Below are 14,924 nucleotides of genomic sequence, written 5' to 3'. Positions count from 1 at the left end.
GAACTGCTAAACGATTGAAACCGCGACAGGCCCGCTGGGCTCTCTTCTTCTCCCGTTTCTGTTTCCACATCACCTACCGTCCTGGATCAAAGAATGTCAAGCCAGACGCTCTGTCCCGAATGTTTGACAACCCAAAGGACACCTCTACCCCTGACACCATTCTTCCAGAAAACAGCTTTCTGCTATTACATGCCGATCTTATATCATTACTTAGAGGAGCGTCTTCTGAATCTTCAAAACCTCCCAATATTTCTCTAGAGTCCAGAGATGGATTATTTTGGAAAGGAAGCCAAATTTTTGTACCTGAAAAGACCCGAGTCGAAGTTTTAAAACATCTGCACGATCACCCACTGGCAGGACATTTTGGGGTTCGCAAAACCCTGGAACTAGTACGCCGCACCTTCTGGTGGCCCGGCTTGGAGGATTTTTGCAAGTCCTATATCCGATCTTGCCCTATCTGTAACCGGAACAAGACACCCCGAAACCAAGCTTGGGGCCTACTGAAACCACTACCTGTGCCCGATCGACCATGGAAAATGATCGCCATGGATTTTATTGTAGAACTTCCCTGCTCTGAGGGTTGTTCTGTCATTTTTGTGATTGTGGACCGTTTGACCAAAATGGCCCATTTTCTTCCTTTAAAGAATACACCTTCTGCCATTGAGACTGCTCGTGTATTCATTAAAGAAATCGTCAGACTACATGGGGTGCCCTCCAACATCGTGTCAGATAGAGGAGTTCAATTTACCTCTCGGTTCTGGAAAGCTCTCTGCAAGACGCTACAGATTGAACTTGCTCTATCCTCGGCCTATCATCCTCAGACCAATGGGCAAACTGAAAGAACCAATCAGACTTTGGAACAGTACATCAGGTGTTTTACAACGTTCTCCCAAGATGATTGGGTGTCTCTGTTACCCCTAGCAGAATTTGCGTACAATAACGCCAGTCATTCTGCTACGGGGCAATCTCCCTTTTTTGCCAACTATGGTTTCAACTTAACCTTTTTACCAGACTTTCTTTCAGAGTCCTCAGTTCCGGCTGTACAGAGCACTATGGAGTTCCTCAACCGCAATAACCAACTGTTACGGGAGACGGTGACCAAGGCCCAGGCTGACAGTAAGAGGTTCTTTGACAGAAAAAGGAGAGGTGAGCTAGATCTGAGACCGGGAGATCAGGTATGGCTTTCTACGAACAATCTTAGACTAGCCTGTCCGTCCAAGAAATTGGGACCAAAATTTTTGGGACCCTTTCCGGTCAAGAGAAAGATCAATACAGTTTCATATGAACTATCCTTATCTGATTCTCTTAAAGTGCATCCTGTGTTCCATGTCTCTTTGTTAAAACCCGCAGTTCCGGATCCTTTTCCTAATAGGGGGTCCAAACCTCCCGAACCGATCCATGTCGATGGCAACGAGGAATTCGTGGTAGAGACTATCCTGGATTGTAGGAAAAGACAAGGACAAAACCAATTCCTGATCAAGTGGAAAGGTTATGGACCAGAAGACAATTCCTGGGAACCCGAAGGTAATATCCATGCCAAAAGACTAATACGTGCATTTTTTCTCGCTCACCCTGACAAAATGGCCCGACTGGGCATCCGGAGGTTGCCCCTTGGGGGGGGCAATGTCAGGGACTCACCTTCCAAAATCGTCAGCCCAACATTGGGCTGAGACAGCGGCATGCATCAGCGGGACGTGCGCGTGCGCAGCGGGAGCGCGCGCGTGCACGTGAACCCTCCTTGGCGCCAAAACGCCTTTAAAAGCTCAGTCCTTGCTTCCTGCAAGTTGCTGTCTGATCTGCAGTCCCTGATTGAACTTGAACCTGAGAACCTGCTTACCTGATTTGAACTTCTGATTGAACTTGTGACCCGGCTTGTTTGACCATCCGTACCTCTCCGATCCTGACCTCGGCTTCCATTGACCACCTCTTCTGATTGACCTACCATTGCCAGACCTTCCTGCTTGTACTATGATTAGTCTTCTGCCTGCTGCATCTGATTACCTGAACCATCTGTTGTGACCCGGCTTACCTGACCCTGCTTCCGTCTGCTATCATTGATCCAATCATCCTCCAGCCTACCCGTCCAGAGGAAGTCAGCACCTGCTTCACCTACCCAGCACGCCGGCACTCCTACCCCGCCAGGCTCCTGAGTCTGCTGTTCCCAATCCAGCAGCTCACGAGCCGGAGCTGTAAGAGAGGCCTTCTCCTACCATCGGGCTCTGGCTACCAGGTACGTGATACATAACAATAACAAATTGTTTTTAATTGCCATGTAGGGGAAGGACACCACCCAATTAGGATCCACCGGTTCCCCATCCAACATCTTAACATTTTCCCTGGCTCTCATAAGTGTGGGCTCTCGCAGCTGCTCGGTACAGAAATCCTCTCTCCTGACTTCCAGGTCTGGTACCACATTTTGGCTACTCTCCATGTCAGGGTCAGATGGGACTTCCTGTTCGTTACCCTCAGGCTGGGTGCTAGGTTCCCCGGCCATGGCAGGTAAAGGAAGAGGATCTCCGGCTTCCTCGATCCCACCAACAGCATGCCTTTCCCTTTGGCAAAACGGGTCCGGTGAGAGTTTCCGTGTTTCCCCAGCAGGGGAAGCTCTATCTACGAGCCTCCCTTGGCTCTCCCATAACTTCCAAAAATTGGGAAAATCTCTCCCCACTAAAGCTTCTTGGAGCAGTGAGGGTACCACCCCCACTGAATGTGTTACACTGCCCCAGGGGGTGTTAACCTCAACCACCGCTGTCTGGTAGTCCCGAGTGTCCCCATGGATGCACATTACCCCAATACTACTGGGGTGTAAGTTTGCGGGGTCTACACAAGCACTCCTGAGGGCCCATTCCTGCGCCCACCAAGAGTAACTGTGAGGACTTGCAGTGTTGTGGCACCAGCGCCAGCACCAAAGGCCCAATTTTTCTACCACTGTTCAACAATGGCATGTAATTACAGTTCTTGATATAATAGTTCACACAGCAGGGTGTTCCAGCGCCCACCAAGACTAACTGTGAGGGCTTACAGTGTTGTGGCAACACCAACACCTAGGGCCCAAATTTATGCAGAGTATATACGGCAGGCCCCTACTTTCAAACATCCAACTTACAAACTACTCCTACTTGCAAACGGAAGGAGACAACAGGAAGTGAGAGGAAATCTACCCCTAGGAAGGGAAATTATCTTCTATAAGAGGTGTCTCCTGTCCACTGATGCTTTATCACCAATCCTTGTTTCACTAAAAAACCCACATTTTCAAAAAATCGTTTGTCATTGGGACAGAAAGTGAATTGCAATCTTCTGAACAGATGCACACAGACAGCAAAACAAATGTTACAGGGGTGATAACCATTCTCTATGTTTTCAGAAAAGCTTAAAAATAGATTTTATAGCTGGAGCTACACTTTAAAAAGTACCAGTTCACAATTACAAACAGATTCTACTTAACAACAAACCTACAGTCCCTGTCTTGTTTGCACTGCCTATATACTGCTGTTCAAAGAATATAGGGCCAAAGGGACTTGTAATGACCTGGGGGGAGTTGGGGGAAACCCATGCTATTTTTCTTAATGATTTTTATCCATTCCGTTTTCTGACAATAACTTGCATATTAGGCTTTAAAATGAGCACTTTTAAATTTGAACGTTTGATCCCCATAGACGTCAATGGGGTTCTAAATGTTCGCGCAACCGTTAGGTCCAAAAAAATTACCAAATGTAAATGAGGAGGCGGAAGAGCGGAACTTCCCCTTTTGGGTGAAGTTCCGCTTTAGGCTCCCTTTACATGTCCCATTTTCACCCAACACCCATGGCCATAGAAAGCCAAATAAAGGTGTCACCCTTCCTTAATGGTTCTCCATAATGTAGCATGAAGACATGTTTGAAGGAGTCAGGAAGAAATCCCTTTCCAGTAGGTTATGCCCAATGGTGGATGGTGGACGGTGAACTCTCTTGGGGCTTGGGCTGCTACCTTTTCTGATTCGGGCTTCTGGTCATTTCCGCATGTAGTTTTGGAAAAGAAAGAAAGCACCCGATGTCCAAAGAAAAGTGAGTTTTAGGTAGGTTTAAAGTGGTTGTAAAGACTCATTCTCAGTATAGACAGTTATTGCCTTGTTATAACCTGGAGGGCAGGGACTGATGTATCTGTAAAGTGTTAGGTAAATATAACTACCTGTAAAACAGGGGTGTCCAAACTTTTTTTTTCCTCAATTTTTTATTTATGACAGAGACACCGGTCCGGCCGGACCCTGACATTACAGTCAACGCGTCAACATTAGCATGGGGTAAGAAACATTTACATTGCACATTTGTTTTTATATATAGTGAACGTCTCAGCCGACCCCCCCCCCCCCGCCGAGCCCGCCCCCACCTCAGGAGGCCGCGGGGACTCAAACGGGTGAGCCACCAGGAGCTCCCTCACTCCCCAGCACTCAGCCCAACGGGGCCTTTACCAACAATTCGTATCAAAGGTTGCACTGACTCCATTTGTGACAGCCTGTGTAGCTGGGTCCAAACGGTCCAGTCCCTCCACCCATTTTCCTGTTTCAAGATAGTGAGGTATAGCAGATAGTAGTAGAAAGGGAGAAAGGTGGGGGATTGGGTGTAAGAGGGGAAGTAAAGAAAGGAGGGGGGAGGGGGGGTTTTCGCACAAGCATGGACTTATCAAAGCGCCCCAGGGGGGCGTAAGTGGCACTCGGGCCATAGTCACTCAGAGTCCCTAAGACTATGTCCCTCGTCAGAGAATTTGAACATGTGCCAGATTTGCCATGTTTTGGTGTAGGCTTCTTGCCTCTGCTCAGAGGCGATGCTAGGGGGGTGCGGGAGGTGCGGGCCGCCCCGGGTGACACCCACTAGAGGGGTGACACCATCCCGATTTAAAAAAAAAAAATATATATATTTTTTTTTTTAGCTGACATGTGGGGGGGGGGGCGCCCCCCCCCGCGACTGCAGCGATGAGCGCCGTGGAATCAGAGCGCCGAGTTCCGCGGTACAAGAGGAGGGGGGTTGCGGGGTGACACCGCAGCACCATCCATCCCCTCCTCTCACAGCCACTGTTAGTGGTGGTCGGCAGTCGGCACACAGGCACAGCCCCCTCCTCTCTGTTTGTGTGTACAGAGGGGGAGGGGCCGAGGGGACCTTCTGTCCATGTGCCGTGGCGCTGCCTGCAATGATCTGAGGTACTGAATGGGGAGGGGGGGTGTTTGCACCTGGGGGGATTTCACTGAAGGGGTGGGGGGGATGTACTAAGGGGGTGTTTGCACTGAGGGGGTTTTCACTAAGGGGGGTTTGCACTGAGGGGGGGTTGTACTAAGGGGGGGGGTGTTTGCACTGGGGGGTTGCACTGAGGGGGGGTTTGCACTGGGGGGGTTGCACTGAGGGGGGGTTGCACTAAGGGGGGGGTGTCTGCACTGAGGGGGTGTCTGCACTGAAGGGGGGTCTGTGTAACATGCAGGGGTCCAGAGGTGCAGGTGGCTGTGTAATGTAAAAGGGGTGCAGTGATGCAGGGTGCTGTGTAATGTAAAGGGGTGCAGAGGGCTGTGTAGTGTAAAAGGGTCCAGAGGTGCAGGGGGCTATGTGATGTAAAGGGGTGCAGAGGTGCAGGCGGCTGTGTAATGTAAAAGGGGTGCAGTGATGCAGGGTGCTGTGCAATGTAAAAGGGTCCAGAGATGCAGGGTGCTATGAGATGTAAAGGGGTCCAGTGATGCAGGGTGCTGTGTAATGTAAAGGGGTCCAGTGATGCAGGGTGCTGTGTAATGTAAAGGGGTCCAGGGTGCTGTGTAATGTAAAGGGGTCCAGTGATGCAGGGTGCTGTGTAATGTAAAGGGGCCCAGAGGTGCAGGGTGCTGTGTAATGTAAAGGGGTCCAGTGATGCAGGGGGCTGTGAGATGTAAAGGGGTCCAGTAATGCAGGGTGCTGTGTAATTTTAAAGGGGTCCAGTGATGCAGGGGGCTGTGTAATGTAAAGAGGTCCAGAGGTGCAGGGGGCTGTGTAATGTAAAGGGGTCCAGTGATGCAGGGGGCTGTTTAATGTAAAGGGGTCCAGTGATGCAGGGTGCTGTGCAATGTAAAGTGGTCCAGAGGTGCAGTTGTGGAGAGGGGTACACAGTAGTAACAAAAAGATATTGAAGGATGCAGAGGTATGCAGGGGGCACAGTGGGGTGTTTTTACATTTTAACGTGGGGGGGGTGCCAGATATTGGATCCGCCCCGGGTGCCAAATGCTCTAGGTACGCCCCTGGCCTATAGGCTCCTGAGATGTGAATTCCGGTCCTGGAGAATGAGAGGTGGGGGGAGGGGACAAAGAAAAATGGAGAGAAAGAAGGAGGGATAGAACGAACAAAAAAGATGGATAGGGAGAGAGAGAAAAGGGGAAGAAAGGAGAACAGAGAGCAAACAGTAGGGTAAAAAATATTTGAAAAATGTTATGGTGGGGGGGGGGGGGGGTGACACCATATTTTACCGCACCAGGTGACACCAACCCCAGTGACGCCACTGCCTCTGCTGGCTTGAGAGGATCAGATCCTCCATCATGCTTATTTCATCAACCTTCCTGAGCCATAAAGCTATGGTCGGCGGGTGAGGGGATTTCCAGTGCCGAGGAACGCAGGCCTTGGCTGTGTCTAGAAGATGGCGCACAATTTACTTTTTGTACGACCTCGCAGGCACATCAGTTGCATGTAAGAGGAAGTACGCCGGGTCGTCCGGTACTGTACGTTCTGTAAATTTCTGGGTAATGCGGCGCACCTCCCCCCAGGATCCCCTGATCCGCGAGCATGACCAAAACATGTGCAGAAGCGTGCCCCTCTCCTGTCCACATCTCCAGCAGGTGTCTGCGGAGCCTGGGAACATCTTACTCAGAAGGTCCGGGGTTCTATACCACCGCACGAGTATCTTGTAATTTGTCTCCTGGATTTTGGCACACAAGGAGGATTTGTGGGTGAATCTGACTATGTTTTGTTTCTTAATTGGCAAAAACTGAATACCCAAATCCCGTTCCCACTTTGCAAGAGCCGGAATCTGGTATTCCCCATGGGGAGTGATCAGCATGGAGTACATAAATGATAGTGTATGAGGCAATACCCCAGACTCCTCACAAAGTTCCTCCAGAGTCGTAAGGGGGGTCTGTAGTCCCCGGGGAGGAGAGAGGCTGCAAAGGAAGTGGCCCAGTTGGTTTGCTCTCATAAAGTCCAGTCTATAGATCCCAGTGGTGTCCGCTAGCTCTGTCACTGACTTCCACCTTCCCGCAGCACTAAAGTGGGATGCCTGGAAAAGCTCTGAGCGTCGGATGTCGAGGAATACCTTGTCTCGTAGTCCCAGTTCAAAATTAGGGTGTCCAATAATTGGTCTGAGGGGTGAGGACTGGTCTGATAATGAGTATTGTGAGAACAGTCGTGCGCATATCTTGATCGTGTTCCCTACCACTGGGTGTTGTGTGATCTTGGATGGCAGTGCCGTGAGGCACCAGGGGGCTCTGTGTAGTGGTACCTCTCCCTGTTCCTGTTCTATTTGTGTCCAGAGCTTGGTGGCACCGTGACGGCACCAGTCCAGTAGTCTCTCTAGATGTATTGCCTGGTAATAGATCCGGACCTCCGGTAGCGCCAACCCGCCCTGAAGCTTTGGCAGGGAGAGCACTGTCCTTTGAAGTCGTGCCTTCTTCCCAGCCCAAAGAAAACGTGAGAAGGCTGAGTGTATTTGTTTGAAGTAGTTACTCGGCATGTGGATCGGGATGGCTTGCATAAGGTAGAGGAATTTGGGCAGCACGGACATCTTGAGTATGTTACAGTAGCCCACCCATGAATGTAGGCCGCTGGACCATTGATCAAGCAGTTTCTGGACTTCCCTCAACAAAGGAGGAAAGTTCAACTTAAATAGTTGCGAGAAGGAAGGCGGAAATACGAGTCCCTAAATATTTCAATGCTACCTCTGTCCAGCTCAGATGAAAACTGTTTTTGAGGCGGGAGAGCTGCGGTATCCCCACCCCCATGGCCTCTGATTTTGTCAGGTTAATTTTCAGGTTCGATAGTTGTCCGTATCTGTCAAACTCCCGTAAAAGGGTAGGCAAGGAAACTTCCGGTCTCGTCAGGGTAAACATTAAATCATCCGCGTAGGCGGATACTTTGTGCTGCATCTCCTTAATCTGCACACCAACAATATCGGGTTGAGCCGTGCTCGGCACAGGAAGGGTTCCAGGGAGAGTGCAAACAAAAGGGGTGACAGGGGGCAGCCCTGCCTTGTCCCGTTAGTAATGGGAAACAGCTCAGAAAGTACCCCGTTGGCCCTGACCCTAGCCGTCGGTTCCCTGTATGCTGCCAAGACCCAGTTCCGCATTCTGTCTCCCAGGCCAACATATTGTAGTGTCGTCTGCAGGAACTGCCAGTCCACTCGGTCAAACGCCTTTTCGGCATTTGTCCCCAAGAACAAGCATGGCGTCATTACATGTAAAAGGTTGAGGACTTTTGTGGTGTTATCCCCCGCCTCTCTAGATGGGACGAAACCCACTTGGTCTAGGTGAATCAATTGCTGAAGGTGTTTTTGCAGTCTGGTCGCCAGAATTTTCGTGAACAGCTTTAGGTCCACATTCAGGAGGGATATCGGGCGGTAACTCCCGCAGAGGGCCGGATCTTTACCCTCCTTGGGTATCACCGAAATCTGGGCCTGTAATGTTGCAGCGTGAAGAGATTCCCCCAAGCCCAGGTCGTTATACAACTTAATCATATGGTGGCCAAGGGAAGGTAGTAGGGCTCTCTATAGTAGGCGATGGTCAGGCCGTCAGGGCCTGGGGCCTTCCCTGGTTTCGCGTTCTTTAGGGCGAGTTGAAGCTCAGACATGGCAATCGGTTCCTCCAGGCTCTCCCTCACCTCTGACGTCAGGGAGGGCATGAGGGATGAGGTGATGTATTCCAGAGCAGCCTCTCGGGTGGTTGGGATTTTCTCCAAATTGTATAGGGAGTCGTAGAAGTTCCTAAATTTCCTCGTGATCCGGTGTTGGACATGATGAAGGGGATGTAGGTAGCGAGACGTTGTGTGCGAAGTGTATTAGCTAAAAGTCTCCCGCACTTATTGCCCGACTCGTATGTTTTTCGTCTACAGATTTGTAGGGCAGATTTAGCTTTAAAGTGTAGGACATCTGTCACCTGCGATTGGACCAAGTCGAGTTCCGCGCCGAGCTGTCTAGTGGGGGTCAGTTTGTGCGTTGTCTCCAGCGAGTGCAATTTAGCAAGAAGCGTGGCCAACTGTGCAGATCTTTCGCGTTTTAGTCTCGCCCCATGCTTTATGAGCACCCCCCGAACCACGGCCTTATGTGCCTCCCACACCACCCCCACAGTGCTGTCCGGAGTTGCGTTTGTTTTGAAATAGTGTGTCAGTTCCCTGGTCACATCGGCCAGCACCTCTGAGTTCTGCAGGAGGCCCTCATTAAGTCTCCATACATACCCCTGTCCCCCCATGGGGTCCGAGATAGAGCATTTCAAAGTGAGCGGAGCGTGTTCGGACCAGGTGATCGATCCGATAGATATGTCTCGGATTGCTTGTAATTGTCCGTGGGGTAGCAGGAAATAGTCTATCCGTGAGTAGGTTTGGTGTTTAGAAAAAAAGGTGTAGTCTCTCTCTTCCACATGGAGCAGGCGCCATGCGTCTACCAACTGCTGACAGTGGAGAACGTCTCCTATTCTTCTGCGTACCTCTCGGGACGTGGAGGATTTCCCGGATGAGGTGTCTTCAAAGCGGGTTCAGTGGGATGTTCAGATCTCCCCCCAATATCAGAAGGCCCTCCGCAAATCGCCGTAAGTGAGCCAGTTTTTTTTTAAGGAAAACGTCTTATTGGGTGTTGGGATTGTACATGTTGGCAAAGGTCACTTTCCTGTCTCCTATTGTGCCCTTTAAAAACAGGAATCGTCCCTCTGTATCCGTGCAGACCTCTATGGGTTTCCATGGGACCCTCGAGGCCACAAGGATGGAGACACCCCTAGATTTCGCCTCTGTGTATTGCGAGTGGTAGGTTGTGGCAGAGTGTCTACTTTTCAGTAGTGGCAAGTTGCTTGCCTTAAAGTGGGTCTCCTGCAACATCACCACCTCAGCCTTCATGCGTCTCATGTCATGGAGCAGCATACGCCTCTTTTCGGGCGTATTGAGGCCCTTCACGTTTAGCGAAATCACAGTGAGTTCGTCCATGCCTGTGGGAAAGAAGGGGATGGGGGGGGGGAAGAGGGGGGAGCCCCGGCAGGGGAAAGGAAGAGACCAGGGGAAGGATGTCCTAGTATAAAAGGAGAGAGCAGGGGGAAATGAGAGAAAAAAGATGAGTATAGACAAAAGAGGCGTACACTAGAGTGTGTAGCCACGAGGGGTAGACTAAGGTAGCCAAAAAACGGCTAAGACGCTCTCCGGGGAAACCCGGAAATTGAGCGCAATCCTAGGTGGGGTAGGGACTAGAAAGAGCCAGGAGATGAGCTCCCGACCTTCTCCACCCAATCCAGGCGTGTAAGTATGGTGTTGTAAAAAAGGAAAACACATCTCGGCAAGATGGGTATATCATGACTGGTATATTACTAGTGTCGCTGCTGTATATGAACCACCCACTACCATGCCCATAATTAACTTACCACTAAATTGACCACAGACACCTTCTGGATTACTGGCCAATAAAGGCCCCTTTATTAAATCCAAAAGGAAAACAAAACCAAATAACTTTATAAAATTAACCATTTAAATAAATATATATATCTATAAATAAATATATATTTATTTAGCCATACCAAAATAATTTAACCCAAACAAACAATTATTTTCAACTGCTCCATAAGAGGTTCCTGAGAGAAGGTAAAGAAATGCTATGTAATCGGCTGTCCTCCATCACAAAGTATTCTGGCCTCTAGCCGTGCTCCCACCAGCTCCGAGACAATGACTTGCTCCTTCATTTTACTCTTCAGCCTGATTGACCACAGCCCGCTTAACCAGATAGGGAAGGTGCCCATCCCATGATGGGCCCCAAACTCCTACCAACCACTCTGATATATACATATAAAATATATATATCAACCACCAACCAACCCTCAGGAACCCCAAACCCATGCCAACGCCACCTGAAACAAAAAAGACACATGAAAAACAAATACCCATTCCAGACACTTCCACAGGGAGGGAGGGAGGGAAAATCATTCTGTGTGTTACCTCTTCCTTGGATGGCGCCAGAATGACTCAGCCCCGCCTACCCCTTACTATCTAACACCACCTCGTGCATACTAACTACCGCCCCCTAGCAATACTGCACCCGCCCCCACATCCTTCTTCCTGTGCAACTTCCACAGTGTTCCCCCAGTCATGGGGCCCCTGCGCCTAGGTTCCCTTTACTACGGGGCTTGCTATAGCAATGTGACTAGTCAACAGGTAAAGCTATAGGCATTCCAATCATACGTAATAAAACATCTTAACTGAGCAAAGAAAATGAAACAGGTATGCATTTTAGCAACAGGTACATACATTAAGATTATCAGGCTCGGGCAGCATGAGGCACATCATGAAAGACCCCCACAAGGGGGCAACAAAAGACATATCCCTTCACCCCCCGCCCCTCTCCCCCCCATGCAGTCACCCTCCTCTCTCCAGGGAAATGCCCCAAGGCAAGGGGGGCATAGTAACGATTGCTCTTGGATGGATGACTGTGATAAGCTATTAAGTGGCCCGGTACAGACCAGATCTCATCCAAATGTGAGGGTGGAACTGTCAGTATTGCCCCTAGGAGCCAATAATCCGACCCTCCCTTTCCTTCTCCCAGTGCACCATGTATAAGAACAATGGCCCGGATTCAGGTACGACTTGCGCGGGCGCAATCGCGATATGCACCGCGCAAGTACGGATTTGCGCCCAGGCAAATATGCGGATGACCCAGAAAACAAGCTAAGCCTGAAATTAGGCTTTTTTCAACGGACACAGTTTCTCTAACCCGGCGCATGTAATGTGCATTTTTAGGGTGCAACTTGCGCTCTCATTGTTTTCCCTCAGCAAATATGCAAATGAGGAACTAACGTTGATTCAAAAACCTGCGCGTGTGAGGCGCAGTTTGCACACCAAGCGCGCAAGCTGTTTGGCCAGGGCAAAATTGCTCCTCATAAAAGCAGGGGCAACTTGGCAACAGACGTCCACAGGTCAGCTGGAGAGCAACTACAGCAGCACCGTTACGGAAGAGCTGAACAAGCAGAGCACCCACGCTTTCTGGACCTCACATCTGTGTGCCAACATGCCAGGGGCAGCCATGGTTCTAGCAATACTACTGAGTGAACCGACTCGTAGGAGGGCACGGGAGAGGATATACCGAGTGCGCAGGAACATCTTTGACATGGGGGATTCGGAGGTGTATCGCATGTTTAGATTCAGCCCTGAAGTCATCCTGGATTTAGCCACAATCCTGCATGATGACATCACCAGCCAGACACATCGTGGACATGCAGTGGAGCCATTGGTCAAGGTAGTGGCAACCCTGCATTTCCTGGCAAGTGGATCTTTTCAGCGCACAAGTGGAATTGTGGCTGGGATGTCACAATCCTCCATGAGCAGATTTGTGCACCAGGTTATCCCTGCAATCCTGAGACGCATGTCCATCACTTCATCAAACCCACCCAGGAGGACCTGCAGCAGAAGGCAGTGAGAGATTTCTACCAAATTGCCAGATTCCCACGCCCTGTGGGCGCCATTGATTGCACCCATGTGGCACTACAGCCCCCCCGTGACATGGAGCACATATACTGCAATAGAAAGCATTGGCATTCCATCAATGTCCAGGTGATAGTGGATGCCCAAGGCCTCATATGGCACGTCCGTGCCAAACACCCAGGGTCCTGTCATGACAGCTTTATATTCCGTCAAAGCAGCATCCCAACAGAATTTGACCAGAACGTGTATGGGGACAGCTGGCTGGTTGGTGAGTGACATGGGTGTCAGGTATGACTGCCCCCCCATGATGCAGACATCACGAAGGGCACATGCATGACTAACATCCTCCTGTCTTTTCCCTTCCAGGTGACGCGGCATATGCACTGGGACCCCATCTTATGACTCCATTCCGGAACCCCCAAACCCCAGGAGAGGAAAGATATAATGAAGCTCACGCACGTACCCGTGGAGTGGTGGAACGCACATTTGGCCTCCTGAAGTCCCGTTTCAGATGCCTGGATAAGTCTGGGGGTACCCTGTTGTATTCCCCAAACTTTGTGTGCCAGATCATCGGGGGCATGTTGCATGCTGCACAACTTCGCCGTGAGAAAGGGCCTGGAGATAGACATATGTGATGACCTGACCCCCGAACCACACAATCCCCCCCCAAGAAACTCTACCCAGTCTACTGAGGGAAGAGCAATCAGGAGTGGTCTCGTGGAACGTCTCTTTGCACGTTAAACACACACATTAATCATGTCACAAGTAGAATGCACGCGTGCACACCACTGTGGTCCCTAGCACACACACCCCACATGCACCCAAAATTGGATTAGACCCAAGGATACCCCATGGTATTAGGGAGCAGCAACGCCGCGTCAAGGCTCCAATTATGTTGCTGTCCATTCATACACCTTTCACATGGCAGAGGGTGACACCCCTTTTCCAGCAGGAGTGACACCCCCCCCCCCCATTCACACACCAGTCACACTGTAGTATACACTCCTCACCCTGTGTAGGGACTACAAAATAAAATAAAAACTCAAACTTTGAGCATAAAATAAAAATATAAAAGCTCATAATCTGAGCATTAAATAAATATATAAAAGCTCATAATCTGAGCAAAAAAAAAAATCTACATATGAGCATAATCCAACTAAAGAGAAAAAGCTCCTTATCTGAGCCCCAAGGGATATGTAAAAAAAAAAGGCACAGGAAAAGTTTTATTTTTTTCGTTTCGACATCCTGGTGCCAAGGGTGCCCCGGCTCTGGCTCTTCAGTCGGCGTGGTGGAGCCTGGGCTGAGGATGGAGCCTGGGGTGGGGATGGAGCCTGGGGTGGGGATGGAGCATGGGGTGGGAATGGAGGGGGGGGGCAGCAGCATCCCCTACTTCCTCACTCCTGGCAGGTGGTGCCTGCCTGCCCTCCATGGCGTTGGCCAGGTGGGTGAGCACACTGTTGGTTTGTGCCAACATCCGCAGCTGGCTACTATCATGGGAGGTGGTAGAAGGGAACATGTGAGGGGGTAGAAGGGAACATGTAACAAGTGTGTTTTATCTCATAGGGAGCAAATATGAGATAAAACACACTTGTTACATGTTCCCTTCTACCCCCTCACATGTTCCCTTCTACCCCCTCCCATGATACACAGCAAATATGAGATAAAAAAAACTTACCTGTCCCCAAGTCCCCAACAGTGGAATCATATCCTGGGACTCCCTCCACCTGCTCCAGCGAGAAACTTTGGGCAATCACCTCCTCCTCCGCATTTAAACGTAATGGGCAGGCTGGTCCTCCTCCCGTGCCCCTAGCATGCTTGCGGATTAACACCATTTTATCCCGGACCCGACGCCGCATATCATTAAGTTTTTTCTGTATCTCGTCCCAGGTCCTCTCCTCATTGCCCAGCGCATTCACGTCCAAAGTTATGGCATCAAAGATTGCCCTCCTTTGGGCTGTGGTGGTTTTCTTCCGCTGGGCACCATACAGGACAGCAGTATGGTGAGTGAGTGCCGCCAGCATGAACTCCATCTCAGATAAATTGAAAGGTGCCATCGCAAATAAAGAAAGGGCAAAATTACCTTGCTCAGAGGGGGGTGGAAAAAGCAGGATGTCATTTTGCACAGGACCTGCGCAGATCTGCCCCTATTTATTTGCCCAGTGCAAGCAGGTGGGCCGGCGTAGCCCAGGAAGTAGGACAGGCGCAGTTGCACGCATGCGCACACGGGCGCGTTCGATTTGCGCATGCGCCGCCGAGGATGCGCCGGGCGCAAGCCACTGCTGGATG

General features: G+C 50.3%; 1 protein-coding gene across 3 annotated transcripts in view; it reads left to right on the top strand.

Moving 5' to 3' along the window:
- The window catches only part of LOC120935975 (whey acidic protein-like), a 101,138-nt gene that overhangs the window by 16,260 nt on the left and 69,954 nt on the right, over nucleotides 1–14,924 (top strand). The gene's annotated exons all lie outside the window — the stretch shown is intronic.

The sequence above is a fragment of the Rana temporaria genome, chromosome 4 (genome assembly GCF_905171775.1).
Source record: "Rana temporaria chromosome 4, aRanTem1.1, whole genome shotgun sequence".
In the NCBI taxonomy this organism is placed as follows: domain Eukaryota; kingdom Metazoa; phylum Chordata; class Amphibia; order Anura; family Ranidae; genus Rana; species Rana temporaria.
Note: the sequence above shows the minus strand (reverse complement) of the source record. Positions and strands in the feature narration are given on the sequence as shown.